This window comes from Triticum dicoccoides, chromosome 3A, assembly GCF_002162155.2.
Source record: "Triticum dicoccoides isolate Atlit2015 ecotype Zavitan chromosome 3A, WEW_v2.0, whole genome shotgun sequence".
NCBI lineage: Eukaryota > Viridiplantae > Streptophyta > Magnoliopsida > Poales > Poaceae > Triticum > Triticum dicoccoides.
This window is the reverse complement of record NC_041384.1, coordinates 259,011,994-259,031,694: the sequence shown is the minus strand read 5'-3', so window position 1 is coordinate 259,031,694 and position 19,701 is coordinate 259,011,994.

Genomic DNA, 19,701 nt, shown 5'->3' with positions numbered 1-19,701 from the left:
ATCATTTCAATATCACCCATTATATTCTCTTATGCTTGCATTAGATTTGGCTACTGTAATTGATTGTTCCTATTCTGATGCATAGCCTGCTTTTGTACCTACTGTCGTACCTTACCTATTTATTCTAAACTGCTTAGTATAGGTTGGGTGATCCATCAGTGACCCCCATCTTGTCCCAGTTGCCCCGTTTTATGTTTGATGACTCGATTAACGTGATCGATGTCCAGGTCCCGACACCGCACATCACCCCCTTAGTTATACGACTCTGTAGAGTTGCTATTGAGTGCCGAGGGTGATACCTCATCAGCACTTCTGATGTCAACCCTGTAGTGTAGCTATTCGGTCATGGTCGTCGAAGGTGATTCCTCCTTGACCACTCCCGGTAATGACCCTGTCGTGCAACCCCTCAAGTGTGGACCAATGAGGGTGATTCCTCCAAGTCCACCTTGATGGTTACATCGAGTGGAATCCGTCGAGGGTGATTCCTCAGGTAAACCCCTTGGTGTTAGACACACGGTTACTATGGTTACTATGACTTTACACTGAACCATGTTACTAAAGATGGGTCGGCCCCGAGGGGTACCCGCGCGAGCTTAATTGTGAGTGATGTGGAGTCAGGTTGACCTGGAAGGTGCCCACGAGATAATTACGAGGCATGGCCGGGCATTGTTAGCCCTTGCCATGAGTCCTCAAGATGGGGCAACGGGGTCACATCGATCGTGAGTCTCTGCTTGTTACCGCGCATTCCTAATCCACTACGATTTGGATATTTGATCCGAGGGGCCTCTGGCCTGATAGCACTAACCATCACGCGGGAATAAGTATGGGCACTCTAGTTCGTATGTATCAGCCGAAAGCTCAATGGACGTCAGCGATGGAGCGGCGTGCACTGGGTTGGACTGTAAGGGGGGCAAGGTCTGCTCACCGGCCGCGTACGCAACATGCAGGAGTGCAAAGGGCGATGGGCCCATGACCCCTACGCGCTTAGGATGTAGACCGGCGTGCTGGCCTCTCTGACGAGCCTAGGTAGGACTGAAGTGTGTTGATCAGCCGAGGGCGGTCATGACTTGATGGTGTGTCCGACCGGAGTTGATCGAGCGTGTTGGGTAAGTTGGTGCACCCCTGCAGGGAAGAAAACATCTATCGATAGCCTGTCCTACGGTTGTTAAGGCATATCTCTCTCGATGTAATTTTGGTGATTGATGACAACATATTTGCGGACTAACCATGTGCTTTGAGCATTTCAGAGATTCAGCCTTTGGCTCGAGACGATTTCTTTCCCCTCGGAGTGTTTTTCAATACGGTGTAGCTGTTTCGTTTCTTGTTGGTGGACTAGTTTCGTAGGAGTCACCGTCTTGTCAAGAGGGGGTCCGCTTTGGTAAGGCTAGGGTGGAATCATCACGTACACTTCCGTTTCACACCCTCTGGGCCTTCCCGCGTCGTTGGAGGTTTGATTCCCTGTTGTTTGGGCAGTCTTTGGCCCCAGCGGTAGTACCACGGTGCCTAGTGATAGTACCGCTTGAGGGTCCTTAGCGGCAGTACCGCTGCGGTACCGGGCCACTGCCGCCTCGACTCGAGGGGGCGCTTCTCGTGTCGGGTTGAGCAGCACTTGCAGCGGTAGTAGGTGCGGTAGTACCGCCCTACCACCACGGTAGTACCGTGATGGGCCGATCCCTCCTCTATCTTCAAGCCCTCCTAGGCTGGGCGGTAGTACCGCAAGGGGGAGCGGTAGTACCGCTGGGTCCAGCGGTAGTACCGCTGCCCCCTGTGGTAGTATCGCCCTCTGCGGGGCTGCTTTTGGGGTAACGGTTGGATGGGGTCCTTTTGTAAGGGGGTCCCCTTCTTCCTCGTTGACTTACCTCTTCCCCCACAAGCTCCATTAATGCTCCAAGCTCCATTTTTGCCCGATCTCTCTCCCTAGCCAATCATACTTGTTGATTTGCTCGGGAGTGGTTGAGAAGGCCCCGATCTACACTTCCACCAAGAGAAATTTGATTCCACCACCAATTCCTAGCGGATCTTGTTACTCTGGGGTGTTTGAGCACCCTAGACGGTTGAGGTCACCACGGAGCCATGGTCCATTGTGGTGAAGCTTCATGGTGTTGTTGGGAGCCTCCGATTGAGTTGTGGAGATTGCCCCAACCTTGTTTGTAAAGGTCCGGTCGCCGCCTCCAAGGGCACCAATAGTGGAATCACGGCATCTCGCATTGTGTGAGGGTGTGAGGAGAATACGGTGGCCCTAGTGGCTTCTTGGGGAGCATTGTGCCTCCACACCGCTCTAACGGAGACGTACTTCCCCTCAAAAGGAAGGAACTTCGGTAACATATCCTCGTCTTCATCGGGTCCACTCTTGGTTATCTCTTACCTTTACTTGTGCAAGCTTATTAGTGTTACTTCTCTTGCTTGCTTGTATGTTCGTTGTTGTTCCATCATATAGGTTGCTCACCTAGTTTCACATCTAGACAACCTACTTTGATGCAAAGTTTAATTTGGTAAAGAAAAGCTAAAAATTGTTAGTTGCCTATTCACCCCCCTCTAGTCAACCCTTTCGATGCTTTCAATTGGTATCAGAGCCTCGTCTCTTTTCTAAGGACTTTGCCGTCCGAAGAGTATGGTTGACACCGTAGACGGTGTGGAGGAGCACTCCGGTGTGAATCCGATCTCGTCTACGGGTGATGGGGGAACCTCGATCTCCCGTGAGGAATTAAATGTAGCCTTGGAGACATTGAAAACCTCAATGACAACCGAGGTTGAAAGCATGTTTACTAAATTCATTGAAGGGCTTAAGCTATCCACCGCACTGTTGAAAGTGGGTGACCCCACTGACAAGGTGGCGGATTCTAACTCCGACAAGGGGGAACCTAGTAGTGAAAAGGCTCCTTCTAGTGGTAAAAATGGCACCGACATCTTTGCCCATGTGGAACCACCACTTGTTTATGGCGGACCGATTCCTTCCACTCATTTGAATCATGCCGGTCCTCCCCCAAAGATTGTGAAAAATGAGGACTTTTATTCTTGGGTTTATCGCTTTAAGCGTCATTTAAATCATGTGAATAATAATCTTTGGAGAATCATTGAAGAAGGTGTCTATCTGCATGACCCAAGCAACTTCACTCCTCGAGAAGCCGCGGATAATCAATTCAATGAGAATGCTCTCTTCATCATCCAAGATGCAATTCCACCCGAAGATCTACCTCATCTTCGGCCATTCGCCTTAGCCAAAGATTCATGGCTTTGTGTTGTCTCTCTCTACTGGGGAAGCGCAAGCATTCAACGCTCCAACTATGAAGTAGTGCAAGATGAAGCCGATGAGTTTGCTATGAAAGAAGATGATGAAACTCGTGAGCTTTATCGGAGAGTAACCAAACTCGCGGTCTCACTTCGAGATCATGGGATCAAGGACACGGATGACAATTGGGTCAAGCGCAAATTCCTCAAGGCAATGATGCCTTACCACAAGGCCATGTCCTCCGTCATTCGTCAAAGACCCGACTTCCACACCTTGACCTCTAGTGAAGTGTTGGATGAGTTTGTGGCTATGAACATCTTGGACAAGACCGCCGACAATGCGGTACTTCGCTCTCAAAGGGAAAAGAAGCCCAACCTTGCATTGAAGGCCAAGGTTTGTGTTGAAGAAGTAGAAGAAGAGGAAGAAGAGGAAAGCAACCCCGAAGATACAAAGTATGCCTATCATGAACATATGGCACTTGCTTCAAGGCAATTTTGGAGCAAGAAGAACTCAAGGCCAAACTTCAACAAGAACAACTCAAGTGGCACGAAGAGCAAGCAACATGTGACGACTTGCTACAATTGTGGCAATGTGAGCCATTTCATTGAGGAATGTCCGTATGAGAAGAGGGAAGACAATGGTGGAAAGCTCATCCAAAAGGACAAAGCCAAGTCTTTCCCTAACAAGAGCAACTTCACCAAGAAGACCCCTCACAAGGCGATGGTGGTTCAAGAAGAGTACCATGAGGATGATCATGATGATGATGATGAAGATGGTGATTTGGTTGCCATGGCCTCCGTTGCCATTGCAAAAGCTCCATGAGTGTCTCTCTTCGACTCACCCAATGAGAACATCACCGCCAAGTGTCTCATGGCTAAGGCCACCAACAATGTAACCCCCAACATCAAAACTTCCATCATTAATAATCCTTCCTTGACGGATTGCATTGATGAATATGAGGGATCCAATGTGGAGGAAAATGAGTTTGAGTCCTTTATGGGTAAACTCAAGGGTAAATCCAAGAAGCATTTTGCTGCTCTCTTGGAACAACTTGGTGAAGCCAATGACATGATCGAGGCTCACGAAGATACTATCTCCAAGATGGAGGGGCATAGTCGTGACTATGCCGATGAGACTTCAGATCTTTCCAATGCTCTTGAGGAAGAGCGTGGTCTTCGTTTGGCTCTTGAGGAGTCACACAACGTTGATCACGCTAAGTTAAAGAAAGATTTTAATCATGCTCTTGTTGTCTCTCGTGTGCTAAACTCCGAGAAGGCCAAGCTTGGGGTTGATCTTGCTAGACTCAAAGAGGAGTTTGACCTACTTGACAAGGCTCACAAGGTCTTGAAGGGTGCTCATGCTAGCCTCAAAGAGTCTCATGATCAACTTCAAGTAAAGCTAACCAAGGAGAAAGCCACTTTTCCCCGTATGATGTTAATTGATAATGCAAATGCTACTAACCCATGTTGTGAGCATGTGCACCTTGTTGAGGAGAACGCTAAGCTAAAGGTGCAACTTGAGAAAGGTCTTGTGTCTTGCATACAAGGCGAGAATAATCTCAGCGACCTTTTGACCAACCAAAAGGGAGTTGTGGCCAAGGAAGGGATTGGGTACGTGCCCAAGTCCAAGAACAAGAAGAAGAATGACAAGGCCAAACGACCTCCTCCTCTCAAGCAAACTTTTGTGAAGGAGGGAGAGCGTGCTACTAAGGAGAAGGAGGAGAACTCCGTGAGGGGTAGTGATGCCAAGAAGGGCAACGCTTCCATTTCCAACAAAGCCGGCGACTTTAACCCTTCTTATGTATTGTGCCATGCTAGAGATGGGCATGTTTATGCCAAATTTGTTGGTTCTCCTTATGAGTACATTGAATGGTATATTTGGGTTCCTAAGACCCTTGTTACTAACATCAAAGGGCCCATTACAAAATGGGTACCTAAAACCAAGCATTGATCTCTTGTAGGTGTTTGCTTCCGGTGGGGGATCATGGTTGCTCGATAGTGGAGCTACTAATCATATGACCGGAAGCAAGGACTTGGTGGTGGACGTGCAAAAGATTCCATCCATGCCCACCAATGTTGAGTGGGGTGACGCCTCGTCCTCTAAGGTATTGGGACTCGGCAAAGTTGTCATTTCTCATGATCTTACGATCGAGAAGGTCATGCTTGTTGAGTCCCTTGCATACAATTTACTTTTCGTTCGTCAACTAGCACTCATGGGCTTTTCCACTTTCTTTGATATTGATACCGTGTCCCTCTTGTGGAGCAAGACTCTTAAAGTAGCCTTTTGTTGGGCATGTCGATAATGGTCTCTATGTGATTAACTTTTTGGAGCGACCACCGCGACATGCCTAATGGCTAAAGTTGACGTGGGATGGCTTTGGCATCGCCGTCTAGCCCACGTCAATATGAGATCTTTGCAAAGTCTTCTCAACGGGGACCATGTCCGTGGACTAACAAATGTTAGTTTTGCCAAAGATCGTGCTTGCAATGCTTACATCGAAGGAAAGCTACATGAGAAGGCTCACCCTCCCACGACTATCATCTACTCGAAGAGGCCTTTGGAGCTCCTTCATTTGGATCTCTTTGGACCTCCATCCTTTGATACTCTTGGGGGAAGAAAGTATTGCTTGGTGATTGTAGATGACTATTCAAGATACACTTGGGTATATTTCTTCAAGAGGAAGAGCGAGACCCAACAAACCGTCATCGACTTTGCAAATGAAGCTCAACGACAACACAATGCAAAGATCTTGACAATAAGAAGTGACAACGGCTCCGAGTTCAAGAACTACACCTTGGATGAGTTTTTGAGTGATGAGGGAATCAAGCATCAATATTCCGCACCTTATACCCCTCAACAAAATGGTGTACCAGAGAGGAAGAACCGGACGTTGATGGATGCGGCAAGGACCATGATGGCGGAGTTCAAGTCTCCCTACAACTTTTGGGCTGAAGCCATCAACACCGCGTGCCATGCATCTAATCGGCTCTACCTCCGCAAAGGCTTGAACAAGCCTCCATATGAGATACTCACCCGTAACAAGCCCAACCTCAAGTACTTCCGGGTGTTCGGGTGTAAGTGTTTCATTCTCAAGAAAGGTGTCTGTTTGTCTAAATTTGAGGCTAGAGCTTATGAGGGCATATTTATTGGTTATGCTACAAACTCTCATGCTTACCGTGTTCTCAATAAGTCCACGGGACTTATTGAGGAAACGTGTAACGTGGAGTTTGATGAGAATAACGGCTCCCAAGTGGAGTAAAGTGGTACTTGTGATGTAGGTGATGAAATTCCTCCCCAAGCCATTAGAAGAATGGGTGTTGGTCATATCCTACCCATTAAGGAACCCCTTGTGGCCAAAGGAGAAGGACAATGTTCTACTCAAGTGGAACCTTCACCAACCCAAGACCCACACGCTTGCGAAGAACAAAGTGAGGGCCCTCAACCTCAAGAACAAGACCAAGGGCAAGATCAATCTCAAGATGGTGTTGTAACATCAAGTTATGCCCAAGGTCAAGCTCCCTCCTCTGAGCAAGTTCAAGATCAAGAGCTTCCACGAGATCAAGAACAAGCTCAAGACGACGCTCAAGATGATCAAGTGACCACTCCTCGTCTCACCCCCGACGAGGAATTGGAGCGTCCTGCCTCCAAGGTTGCTTCCAAGCTCTCCACCAAGGATCGTATCATGACAAATGTGCTTGGAAGCTTAAGAAAGGGGGTAAGCACTCATAGACAATTAGCAAACTATTGTGAACATCACGCATTTGTCTCTTGTGTTGAACCCCAAAAGGTCTATGAGGTGCTCGAAGATCCGGATTGGCTCAATACCATGCATGAAGAACTCAACAACTTCGAGCGCAACAAAGTGTGGAGATTGGTTCCAAGGCCAACGGTGAACCACAATGTCATTGGAACCAAGTGGATATTGAAGAACAAGCAAGATGCTCATGGGATTATCATTCGCAACAAGGCTCGTTTGGTAGCACAAGGCTACTCCCAAGTCGAGGGTATCGACTATGGTGAAACCTTTGCCCCTGTTGCTCGTCTAGAATCCATTCGCATGTTGATTGCATATGCTTCTCATCATAACTTTAAGTTACAACAAATGGATGTGAAGAGTGCTTTCCTTAATGGTCCGATTAATGAATTGATATATGTCAAGCAACCCCCCGGGTTCGAGGATCCCTACTTCCCGATCATGTGTATCAACTCGATAAGGCACTCTATGGCCTTAAACAAGCCCCATGTGCGTGGTATGACCACCTTACCGAGTTGTTATAAGACCGTGGTATTGAAGTTGGGCTAATCGACCCCACTCTTTTTACTAAGAAGGTCAAAGGGGAGTTGTTTGTGTGCCAATTATATGTTGATGATATTATCTTTGGTTCCCCTAACAAAGCTTTCAATGAGGAATTTGTCGCTCTCATGACCTCAAAGTTCAAGATGTCTTCCATGGGAGAGTTGAAGTTCTTTCTCGGGTTCGAAGTGAAGAAAAGGAGAGAAGGAACCTTCATCAATCAAGCCAAATACACGCAAGATATGCTAAAGAGATTCAAGCTAAGTGATGTCAAGCCGGCTTCCACTCCCATGCCCACCAAGTGCCAACTTGACATTGATCCCAATGGTAAAGCGGTGGATCAAATGGTATATCGCTCCATGATTGGCTCCTTGCTTTACCTTTGTGCATCTAGACCGGATATCATGTTGAGTGTGGGAATTTGTGCACGGTTTCAAGACGCACCTAAGGAAAGTCACTTTGTGGCGGTCAAGCGAATCTTTCGATATTTGGCTCATACCCCAAACTTTGGCTTATGGTACCCAAGAGGAGAAAACTTCAAGCTTGTAGGTTATTCGGACTCAGATTGGGCGGGAGACAAAGTGGATAGGAAGTCCACTTCCGTAGGGTGCCAATTTCTTGGTTCCTCTTTGGTGAGTTGGTATTCCAAGAAGCAAAGTTGTGTGTCTCTCTCGTCCATGGAAGAGGAGTATGTGGCTGCCGGTAGTTGTTGTGCACAACTTTTATGGATGAGGCAAACTTTAAAGGATTACGGTGTCACTTGTGACAAAGTGCCTCTTTGGTGTGACAATGAAAGTGCCATCAAGATTTCTCTCAACCCGGTGCAACACTTCAAGACAAAGCATATTGAGATTAGGTATCACTTCATCCGGGATCACATTAGGCGAGGGGAGATCGAGCTCAACTATGTCAACACTCATGATAACCTGGCAGGTATTTTCACGAAGCCTTTGGATGAAGCAAGATTTCGCGAGTTAAGGCATGAGCTAAATATCATTGATTCGAGCAATGTGACTTGAACCCTTGCACACCCCACCACACTCAACCTGTCGTCTAGTTTAGGTGTAGGCATGGACAGAGGGGGAGTGTTGTTCCCTCCCCCATAATGCAAAAACTAACCAAACTCTTTCACATTAACCATTTTTTATGGTACTTGTGCTTCAAAGATGAGTGTTGGTCATGGGCCCAAGGTTAAAATCTTCATGGTGCATACCTCTGAACTCAAACATAGGTGGCCTCGGCCACTGCCCTCTCTTGGAGAGGTGTGTGTCATTGTTCCTTTTGTCGGTTCTGTGTGTGTTCCCGTGTTTGTCTCATTTTTTTTATTTTCCATGAGCATAGCCCTTTTTGGTCAGTCCTTTTTGCGGTTGAGCGGTACTACCGCTGCGTGCGCGGTACTACCGCTGACAAGGGTCAAGCGGTACTACCGCCCACCCCAGCGATACTACCGCTGCGGGGCAGGCGATGGGGGGGTTATGTCGGGGCAGGGGGAGTTATTTCTCCCCCATACCCATTCGCCCCCACTCGTCTTTCTCGTCACTCCAGCGACCTCTCGCCGCAGGAGGGGCCCGACCGGCCACCGTTTTCGTGCCGTCCCTCTCCATTTCCTCCGGTGGAGTCGATCCCCAACACGTCCTCTAGCCATGGATGCCGGTATTGCCCCCGTTTTCGTTCTCTCTTTGCCTAGATCTTGCATCTAGTTTTTGGGGGCAATAGGCATTGTTCTTCTCATCTTTTGGATAAGGCGAGGCTTGAGTAGGATGGAGATGGCTTCTAGGCCCTGTGTATTGAAGTTTGGTAGGTTTATTTTTGAATTTGGCATCTCCGGTAGTGTTGGATCCGTCCACGGCAGTAGGGAACCGCTGTTCCCCATCTGGCATGGTACTACCGCCCTCCTCGAGCAGTACTACCGCGCAAGCGGTACTACCGCTTATGGGTCGTGGTACTATCATTCCCCATCTGGCGCGGTACTACCACGCAAGCTAGATGCCTAATTCCATCTTTTCTTACCAAGCTTTGATCTGTTTTGTGTTCTTTGGTGGCTTATGCTCTTTTCTTTCATGTGTTTCTTCTGCTCGTGTGTTTGGTTCCAAGTGGTGATCATCCTGAGCAGCAGGCCCGCCGTGTCAACCCCAGTCGTGCCACATCAAAGTGCTACCGCACTTCTGAGTCAGCTGGTGGTTCATCTAGTGCTCAACCGCCGCCAGCAGGCGCAACCTCAAGTGCTCCACCGCCACCTCAGCACACGAAGAGATCTGCAAGCAAGCCAAAGGGAAAGACTGTGACTGAGATGACTGCCAAGGAATTTTGGGCAAAGCGTCGCTGCAACCCCTATGAGGAAGACCAAGATCCCACTTTGGTCAACCGCCCGTTTTGGAACCGCTTTCAGTTCGCCATCTTCTTTGATGTGATCAAGGCTAAGAAGAATCACTTTGTTGATGTCCGTTCCTTCGACACCGATCCAATGGAAAAGGACCCTGAGTACTTTGGCGAAGCCCTTCAGATGTGCACTTAGTTGAACATTCTCAGAATCATGCAGTTCAACAAGGACTTTGATGCTGACATCATATGCCAATTCTATGCCACTGTCCATCTTGGAACTGATGCAGACAGGACTTTGACTTGGATTACAAATGGCAAGTTTCTCTCTGTCACGTGGAAGGCCATTATGGAGTTACTTGGGGTGGAAGATCACGGGCTTGAGCATCCAGTCGGCTTCCGTCCTCACCGTGATGTCACCTCCACTCACAAGCAAGCTCTTTGGCCCTACTACTCTCAGAAGGTTAACCCCAAGACAAAGAAGGTAACCTATGAGTTGTCTACCTATCTCGACATCCTTCACCGTGTCTTCCGCGAGACTCTTTTCCTATGCATTGGGAATCTGGATATGGTCCACTCCTATCTTGTGGACATGCTTCTCTTTTGCCAGCATGAGAAGGAAGAAACCACTGGAGAGACCCTGGACATTTCTCATGTTATGTGGTCTGAACTTCTGTCTGCCATTTCTGAGCGCAAGTGCCCGATCTATGGTCCTCTCATCATGCTGCTCATTGAGAAGGCCTGGGCACATCACTATCCCAGGGCTGCGCTGGAAACTGGAGAGTTGGTTTCTCATGATATCAAACGTCTGAGGAAGAAGGACAACTGGGGCACCCAGGCCCCTCAATCTGATGCTCCACCTTCTGAGGCTGACATGGAGTCCAAGGACGATGTTGAGGCCGACAAGGATGAGGACTATGAGCCCTCCGGTGTGGAGCCCTCATGGGCTAAGAGGATTAAGCGCAAGATGAAGAAACTTTTATGCATGGAGTCTCATGGCCAGTACATGTCTCATGTCTCTGAGAAGAAGGCCTGCAGACGTCACAAGGAGCTCATGCGCCAGTTGGGTGCCACTGTTAACAGCGGATCTGAGGAGAGGATCACTGACGAGGAGGAGTGGGTTCAGCAGCATTGCCCATGGACCGATTCAGACGCCGAGCAGTTTCCGACCGACGACGGCGATGCAGACAATCCCGCTGAGATGTGATGTTCGAGATCCTCAGCTTGCTATCACCTGGAGCCGTAGCAACTCTCTTTGCCCTTTTGGTGTCTCGCTGCCAAAGGGGGAGAGAGTTTAGGGATTTGTGTTGTTGTCGTGTTGCGAGTGTGTCTTTGTGGTTTGTGGTGTCTTGTGTTGTTGCCATGTTGCGAGTGTGTCTTTGTAGTTTGTGGTGTCTTGTGTTTTCCCGTCATTTTGCTTGGTTTGGTTTTGTGCCAGTGAGACCTAAGTTGTAGACATATGGTGTGAGACATATGCTACCTTATCTTTACCTTTATTATCTATGTCTATCCAGTACTGTAGTATCTTATGAGTTGCATGCTTATCCTGTTTTATATCCTGGTCCCTGCTCTCATGTATCCTATGCTTAGAATTGTTGGACTATAAAATATAGGGGGAGTGTTGATCCTAATGTGTGTGTCTTGCATTCCAAAGGCACTAGTAACTAGGTGCACACATTCAGGGGGAGCCCGTCTATATTTTGTAGTTCGAAGTATCTTTACTTTCATGTCTTTTCCCTGTGCAAATCCCTGGTTGTCATCAATCCACCAAAAAGGGGGAGAATGTTAAGGCATATCTCTCTCGATGTAGTTTTGGTGATTGATGACAACATATTTGCGGACTAACCATGTGCTTTGAGTATTTCATAGATTCATCCTTTGGCTCGAGATGATTTTTTTCCCTCGGAGTGTTTTTCAAGACAGTGTAGCTCTTTCGTTTCTTGTGGGTGGACTAGTTTTGTAGGAGTCATAGTACTATCAAGAGGGGGTCTGCTTTGGTAAGGCTAGGGTGGAATCATCATCTACACTTCCGTTTCACACCCTCTGGGCCTTCCCGCGTCGTTGGAGGTTTGATTCCCTGCTGTTTGGGCAGTCTTTGGCCCCAGTAGTAGTACCGCGGTGCCCAGTGGTAGTACCGCTTGAGGGTCCTCAGCGGCAGTACTGCTGCGGTACTGGGCCACTACCGCCTCGACTCAAGGGGGGCGCTTATTGTCGGGTTGAGCGGCACTTGCAGCGGTAGTAGGTGCGGTAGTACCGCTCGAGAGCGGTAGTACCGCCCTAGATACCACCGCGGCAGTACCGTGCTGGGCCGGTCCCTCCTCTATCTTCAAGCCCTCCCAGGCTGGGCGGTAGTATCGCAGCCCCCTGCGGTAGTACCGCCCTTTGCGGGGCTGTTTTGGGGGTAACGGTTGGGTGGGCTCCTTTTGTATAAAAGGGGGTCCCCTTCTTCCTCGTTGACTTACCTCTTCCCCCACAAGCTCCATTAATGCTCCAAGCTCCATTTTTTGCCCGATCTCTCTCCCTAACCAATCATACTTGTTGATTTGCTCGGGAGTGGTTGAGAAGGCCCCGATCTACACTTCCACCAAGAGAAATTTGATTCCACCACCAATCCCTAGCGGATCTTGTTACTCTTGGGTGTTTGAGCACCCTAGACGGTTAAGGTCACCACGGAGCCATAGTCCATTGTGGTGAAGCTTCATGGTGTTGTTGGGTGCCTCCGATTGAGTTGTGGAGATTTCCCCCAACCTTGTTTGTAAAGGTCCGGTCGCCGCCTCCAAGGGCACCATTAGTGGAATCACGGCATCTCGCATTGTGTGAGGGTGTGAGGAGAATACGGTGGCCCTAGTGGCTTCTTGGGGAGCACTGTGCCTCCACACCACTCTAACGGAGACGTACTTCCCCTCAAAAGGAAGGAACTTCGGTAACACATCCTCGTCTTCACCGGGTCCACTCTTGGTTATCTCTTACCTTTACTTGTGCAAGCTTATTAGTGTTACTTCTCTTGCTTGCTTGTATGTTCGTTGGTGTTCCATCATATAGGTTGCTCACCTAGTTGCACATCTAGACAACCTACTTTGATGCAAAGTTTAATTTGGTAAAGAAAAGCTAAAAATTGTTAGTTGCCTATTCACCCCACCCCCCTCTAGTCAACCCTTTTGATCCTTTCAACAGTAACGGAAACTCGGAGTTGTATCCCGATCGATACAACTAGAACTGGATACTTGAGATGAGAAGTGGATAGTATGGCTCTGGGATTGCTTTCTCGCGGGGAGTCGAGGAAGGGTCTCTGGGCGAGGTTGATGACACTACTACTACTTTACTTTATGCTAGTCTGCACTCCTCTAATGCTGCAAGACCGCTGAAGATGCTAAAGATGATAGTCTTCGATAGGACTAGGCTCTCCCTTCTATTCTGGCATTTCTGCAGTCCAGTCCACATATACAGACTTCTGTTAATAATGTTGCATATGTAGTGTAGATCCTTGCTTGCTGAGTACTTCGGATGAGTACTCACGTTTGCTTTGCTTTCTTTTCCCCCCATTTCCGTTCGATGCAACCAGATGACGGAGCCCCTGAGACCGCTGCCCCCGCTGATGACTACTACTACCCCGAGGGTACCTACTACTACGTGACGGACATCGGCGACCAGGAGTAGTTAGGAGGCTCCCTGGTAGGAGGCCTTGCCTTTTTGATCGTAGATGCTTTTGTGCTGGCCTTCTTAAGGCAAACTTGTTTAACATATGTCTATACTGAGATATTGTTGCTTCCGCTGACTCTTGTGTATTTGAGCTTATGAATTCAAGCCCTCGAGGCCCCTGGCTTGTAATATAAAGCTTGTTTTCTTTTTGATTTGTGTCTAGAGTTGTGTTGTGATATCTTCCCGTGAGTCCCTGGTCTTGATCGTACACATTTGCGTGTATGATTAGTGTACGATTGAATCGGGGGTGTCACAAGTTTGTATCACAGCCGACTGCCTATAGGTAGCCCCCTTTCCAACTCCTTGGCCAAAGTCGAGTCTAGTCACTACAAAACTTTTACTAGCATGGTTGTGTGTCTTACGGGCCCACGTCGCCATTGGGTGGTATTATGATATTTTATTCCTCGTCTTTACTATGGGATTCTGATCTCTCTTCTATTCGGGTTAAATATTTTGCTAACTCTAAATCTAGGTTCTCATAACTGCTTCCTCCCAGAAATCCCCTCAATCCAGATGATCGCCTGCTTCACTAGAAGATTCCGAAGATACTTTTCATTGTTTTTCCGAGACCCTTGTGCCCATCGCTTTTGCAATTTTTTTCCATCGATAAACCCCTATGGATAACTACATAAACTTGTTGTTCATACAATCATTCCCAGTTGCTCTTGTTATTACAAGATACGTCGAATTATTCTCTGACTTTTTAAGAATCCTTTGAGCTACTGCCTTCCAGTTCATTTCCACATGAATACACCTACGAGTAATTCCTCACACTTATCGAGGATTTGATCATCCCTAGTTGTTCTTGTGTTTCACAAAATTCTGCAAAATACTATTCGATCTCTCGAAATCCTCAGTAGCTTATTGATCTTGTTTGTCACTTCCTGCTTGCATTATGGTTAATTCCATATGTCTAGCAATATCCATTTGAAAGTGCAACTATCCCTGGGTGGTTTTGGTAATTCCCAACAACATATAACTCATTGAGCTAATGCTACTAAAAGATAAACATTTCAGGAAAGCTCAGTGATTGGCATGGCATGGATCAGAAAAATGGATCCCTCAAAATTCTAAGGACAAAGGATTGGCTCAAGCACAAAGCTCAGGACTCTACATCTTTTCATTGTAAGTGATCCAAGATCACATTGTGTCCATAGGAAAAGACAATACTATTAAGAGGGGATGAGGTGTTGCCTAATGACTTACTTGCTCAAAATGCTTAGTGATATGCTCCAAAAGCCCTCAACTACTTTCTCACATCCACATATGTCCCAAACCAAAAGTCAAACTCGACCCCACCAAAACTTTCTATCCGGCGCCATCGAGTTCAGTTGACATAGCCACTGCCAGAAACCCTAGTCTTTTCGGTCTCACCGATATGGATCTCGGTCTCACCGAGATGGGATTGTAATCTCTCTGTTTCCCTTCGTAACATTTCAGTCCAACCCGAGATGAGCGATCGGTCCCACCGAGATTGCAATGTAAACTCTCTGTTTCCCTTTTGTAAAGTTTCGGTCCAACCGAGATGAGCGAATCGGTCCCACCGAGTTTACCTGATCAACTCTCTGTTAGTCCATACCAAAATCGGTCTCAGCGAGTTTGTGTAATCGGTCCCACCGAGATTACATTATGCCCTAACCCTAATCAACTCGGTCTCACCGAGTTGACATGACGGTCCCACCGAGAAACCTAACATTCACATTTTGAACTAAATGGGTCTGACCGAGTTTCATGATTCGGTCCCACCGAGTTTGGTGATTTGTGTGTAATGGTTAGATTTTGTGTGGAGGCCATTTATACCCCTCCACCCACTCTTCATTATGGAGAGAGAGCCATCAGAACATGCCTACACTTCCAACATATATTTTCTGAGAGAGAACCACCTACACTTGTGTTGAGGTCAAGATACTCCACTCCAACCACATAAATCTTAATCTCTAGCCTTCCCCAAGTTGCTTTCCACTCAAATCATCTTTCCACCAAATCCAAATCCTATGAGAGAGAGTTGACTATTGGGGAGACTATCATTTGAAGCACAAGAGCAAGGAGTTCATCATCAACACACCATTTGTTACCTCTTGGAGAGTGGTGTCTCCTAGATTGGTTAGGTGTCACTTGGGAGCCTCCTTCAAGATTGTGGAGTTGAACCAAGGAGCTTGTAAGGGCAAGGAGATTGCCTACTTCGTGAAGATCTACCCGAGTGAGGCAAGTCCTTCGTGGGCGACGGCCATGGTGGGATAGAAAAGGTTGCTTCTTCGTGGACCGTTCGTGGGTGGAGCCCTCCGTGGACTCGCACAACCGTTACCCTTCGTGGGTTGAAATCTCCATCAACGTGGATGTACGATAGCACCACCTATCGGAACCACACCAAAAATCTCCGTGTCTACATTGTGTTTGCTCCCTCCAAACTCCTCCCTTTACCTTCATATGCAATTGTTTTACATTCCGCTGCTATACTCTTGGAATTGCATGTGTAGGTTGATTACTTGTTTGTGCTAAGTTGCTAAAATCTGCCAAGACTTAAAATTGGGAAAATGGTAGATTTTTATTTGGTCAAGTAGTCTAATCAACCCCCACCTCTAGACATACTTTCGATCCTACAAGTGGTATCAGAGCTTTGGTCTCCATTTGCTTTGATTTCCATAGCTTTTGGTGGTCATAGCCTTGGCTTCACAACCTAGGAGAGTATGGCGTCTAGCGAGGGAAATTACCACCATAGAGGTCCTTACTTTGATGGAACAAATTTTGCTAGTTGGAAGCATAAGATGAAAATGCATATTCTTGGACATAACCCCACCGTTTGGGCTATTGTGTGTATTGGCTTGCAAGGTGAATTATTCGATGGGAGAGAACCAAACCGTGAAGCTACCGCGGAAGAGTTGAAGATGCTACAATACAATGCTCAAGCTTGTGATATTCTCTTCAACGGATTATGCGCCGTAGAATTAAACAAAATCAGCCGTCTTGAGAACGCAAAGGAAATTTGGGATACTTTGATTGATATGCAAGAAGGTACCGAACCTGTCAAGGAATCCAAATTGGATGTGCTTCAAAGTCAGCTTGACAAGTTCAAAATGAAGGATGGTGAAGGCGTCGCTGAAATGTACTCTAGGCTTGCTCTCATCACAAATGAGATTGCCGGCTTAGGAAGTGAAGAGATGACCGATAGATTCATCATCAAGAAGATCCTAAGAGACTTGGATGGAAAATATGATACCGTGTGCACATTGATCCAAATGATGCCCAATTACAAAGATCTCAAGCCAACAGAAGTTATTGGAAGAATTGTTGCTCATGAGATGTCACTCAAGGATAAGGAAGAGCTTCACAACAAGTCAAGTGGTGCTTACAAAGCCTCGTGTGATGCTCCCACATCATCAAGTGAGAAGCAAACCTTCAATGAAGAATTGAGTCTAATGGTGAAGGACTTCAACAAGTTCTACAAGAGTAGAAGCAAGGAAAGAAGTTCCAAGTCAAGGTCCTACAATGACAAAAGATCTTCTAGTCGTGAGCGTAATTTCTACAATTGTGGAAGACCCGGACACTATTCCAATGAGTGTACGGCTCCCTACAAAAGAAGAGAAGATTCTCCCTACAAAAGAAGAAGTAGAAGAGAAGAATCACCATCAAGAGAAAGAAGGAGTAGATATGATCGTTATGAACGAAGACCCTCTCGGAGAAGCAAGGACTCGGAAAGGAAGGACAAATCATCAAGGAGCTACACAAAAAGAAGACATCAAGCTCATGTTGGTGAATGGGTATCCGGTTCTGACTCCGACGATCACACCGAAAGAAGTTATCACTCTCACTCTGAATATACTCAAGATGAAGGTGTTGCCAGACTAGCATTTGTGACAACCATCTCCTTTCACATATTTGACTCACCAAATGAAGGAATTGGGAGATGCCTCATGGCTAAAGGTCCAAACGTAACACACCCCGAGTATGTTGATTTCAATAGTGATGAAGATGATTAGCTAGGAGATGATGATTTACTTGTTGACAACTCTAGTTATGAAAACTATGATGAACTTGCTATTAATCATGATAATCAAGATAAAACGAATGATGATGATAAGAAGGAGATTGAGCATCTAACTAAAGAACTAAACACTCTTAAGTTAGCTCATGAAACTACCTTGGAAGATCATCGAGAACTTTTAAAGACGCATGAGAAGCTACGCTTTGAAAATCTTAACCTTGAGCAAGAGCATGAGTTTTTAAAGGCAATCAATGATGATCTTTGCAAGAAAAGTTCTTCTTACATTGCCAAGCATTTACTCTTGTCTACTTACATGCCACAAGTTAAATCTAGCAACAAGAATAAGAAAGACTCTTCATCTAGTAGTAACAACAATCATGCTAAATCCAATGTTGTTACTCCTAGTAGCTCTCTTGATTCCACTAATGATTCTCTTAGCCAAGTTACACTTGATCAAGAAAATAGCTTATTGAAGAGAATTATAGAGAAAGGTGTTTACAAGAGCATTGCCAGAAGCAATTTGAGGAAATTGTACGCAAGCAAGGAAGACACCGGAAGAATCAAGGTGTTGGTTTTGAACGAAAGTTCAATGCCAATGGAGTTGAGTGGGAAGAAGATCAATACCCCAAGACTAAGTTTGTCCCTCAACAAGAGAAGTATGATCCTACTTCTTTCAAAGGAACACAATCTCAAGATGATCTTCCACCACAAGACCACAAGCTAAAAGGCAAGGACAAGCTTCAAGAGGAGATTGATGCATTTCAAGAAGCTCCTAAGGCCTTGGTCAAGTGGGTTCCCAAGACTACATCAAGTTCTACTTCATCAAGTATGACTACAACTCCAAGGATTCCCATCAAGATGGTGTGGATCTCGAATAAGAAGAACTAGAGAGTTCTTGAGGGTGACTCCGCCAACATACTTCACGCATATCATCTTGGCGAGGACAAGTGCAAACAACTTTCATATCTTGCACTAGTTCAAGGAGTCACAAACCCTCTTGTTGGTAAGGCAAGGGACAAGGTAACCTAATGCTTCCATCGGCATCATCTTGTGTACACATCACTCTATGTCTATGGATATCCTTGTTTGTTCCTTGTGGGACTAACCCATGTAGGTATTGAAAGTGCAACTCACTCCAAAGGATTGCTCCGAATGATCTACAGCAACATTGAGCATCCACATCTTCAACACCTACATGACGTCATCATCGACAAATCCCAAGGTTAGTTGATCCCTCTTAGGGGGGATATCACATCTAGGGGAGCTTTACTCTAATCAATTGAGCTAAAGCAACTCTAATGGTGTGAACACAACAATGCTTTATGTAAAAGTGGCATCCCCACTTATGCTTAAACGATGAGTATGACCTACGATCAAATGTTCTCATTGGACTCCTAAGTCAATATACTCATATATAGATGACCTAGTCATCGCCAAATTGCTTGATAGATGCTAGAGTGTTTGTGCATGCTTCGTCACATATTTCATTTGCCATCTTATTGTGTGAGCATGTTGGTTGTATATTTTACTCATTCGAGGACATCCATTTGTTGCTTTGATTGTTTGGCCTTTTCTCTCTTGCCAAATGGATGGACAAGAATGCCTAAGAACTCCCTCTAGCTATCTATGCTTTTCTTGTCTCAAACTCTATTCATGCTACATCACAAAGTTTGACCAAGTTAGATTCGAACCACACTGTGTGAGGAGCACTCGGAGTTCCCGATTCGTCATAGACTTAAACTTCCAAAAACTCTTTGTGCATTTCGGTCTAACCGATTCATCCTTTTCGGTCCTACCGAGATCACTCAGTTGATCTAGGTTTTCAATATCGGTGCAACCGATTAGAACCTTTCGGTCACACCGAATTGCAGTAACTGCTTGCAGTTTTTCATCTCGGTGCCACGGAGTTGTTCCACTCGGTCACACCGACAGGGTCAGGTTATATATACCGACGGGTCAAATTTTGGAAAAAAATTCGAAACCTCTTCGCCCGCGCATAACCTACTCTGCCTCTTCGGGTCTCCGGATCATCCTCTCGTTGCTAGCGACCCCCCGCCGCTGGTCTCCGCCGCCGTCAATGGCAATCTGCCCCGCCGTTACCGCCGTAGCAAGTTCGCCGCCGAACTAGGGTACGAACTTGATCTTTGTGCTAATCCATAACTCTGATTCTTAGCACAT